Here is a 1565-nt window from a genome sequence, read left to right as displayed (position 1 = left end):
TTAAGAAAAAGCCTTTTTTGCTGAGTGAATTTTACCATAATCTGTGCAATCTGAATCTTGGCAAAAGGCACAAAAAATATGTAAGTCTTCCCATCTCCTCTGTCCCCCCAAAGCAGAACTTGTCTAAAGGGCTGCTGCAGATTCCAGCTCTCATCCCAACCATGCAAACTCTGTAGAGACTGTACATGCCACAGGAGTCTTCTGCCTTCCTTCCCAGGGATTCCTCTGTTTCTGGTGATGTTGATGACTTAATCTGGCTGCAACTCATTGTACTTGACCAAAGGTCAAAATTTTTGTGTGACTGAAGTGGTACCCAGCATTCAGTCCTCTAGCACTGATGGTCACCCTCCATCAGCACTGGCAGCCCAGTGGTCTCCTCAGTGTTTCAAGAGGATTTGCTCTTCCGTCCAAATTCTATTCTAAATAACCACAGCAAACCTTTCCCATGAGAATAACTGCAGGCAGCAAGAGATATACCATGCTGTCTGATACAGGGAGATACATTACTTCCAAAACCAAACACAGTTCTCCCTGAAGAGCTCTTTTTCACAGTTTGAGCAAGGTTTTCGGTTCTAGTGTCAGAGAAGCAGTAGAGAGCTGTAGGAGCAGGGAGTGCTGTGGCTCCATTTTGGAGCTTCTTGCATGGGGGCAGTTTGAAATTTAACCTCTTGGGAACTCTTGTGTAGTCTGGGAAAAGTTGTAGAACAGGAAAGGTGCCTGATACTGGCAACCACAGGTTAAATAAGCCTTGGCTGTCAGAGTTAGCCCAAAAGTGGAATTTCCTGTTGTCAGAAATATAGTGCTCATAACAGCTTTACTAGGCAGGTTTGCTGTAATTGTCTCATAGGACAGATTAATTTTGAGTATTCCTATACTGTAATCAGCAGAGCTGCAGCAGGAATGAATTTGGCTTGAAACGCACGTGTTTATGTGGTTGTGGGTTTCCACTCTTGCATTGGAAGTAGCCAGGTTATTTTTGTGCTGCTCCTCTGTCTGAGGTAGAGCTCAGCTGTGAACCTGCTCTTTGTCCTGGGGAATCCACTCCCAAAGGGAGAAGCACTTCTAGCCCTGTGAAGGGAATTATGTGTCTGGTTCTGCCCTTAGAAAGCCAGTGTTAATCCCTTCTGTGTTCCTCTCCTTCCCCCTTCTCACATGACATCCATTGCTGGCAATGGACACAAATCAATGGTGTCAAGGAGCTAATCACCTTACCTGCCCTAGGGTACACAGCGTATCTAAAAGCACGCTGAATGTTTAGGTGGGTATTTAGGGTTTCCATTTTATAGATCATTAAATTAAAAGAGAGCAAACACTGAGTAGATGTATATATTTCTTCCTTGCTGTGATGCCTGTATTATAAAACCAGAGAAGCAGTATGTTGTTTGTCAGTCCTGATGGTCTCGCTTGTGCAGACCCAGGCAAAACAGTCACTTCATGTAGTGCAGGGGGGCAAAAAGAGATGAGCTCTGCTGAATTAGAATAAGAACTGCAAGGTGTAGATAAGAGCCGGGATCTCATCCCATATCTGAAGGCGTTCAAGGCCAGGCTGGATGGGCCCTGGGCAG

Source organism: Meleagris gallopavo, chromosome 5 (genome assembly GCF_000146605.3).
Source record: "Meleagris gallopavo isolate NT-WF06-2002-E0010 breed Aviagen turkey brand Nicholas breeding stock chromosome 5, Turkey_5.1, whole genome shotgun sequence".
Lineage (NCBI taxonomy): Eukaryota > Metazoa > Chordata > Aves > Galliformes > Phasianidae > Meleagris > Meleagris gallopavo.
This window is presented reverse-complemented; position numbering follows the sequence as displayed.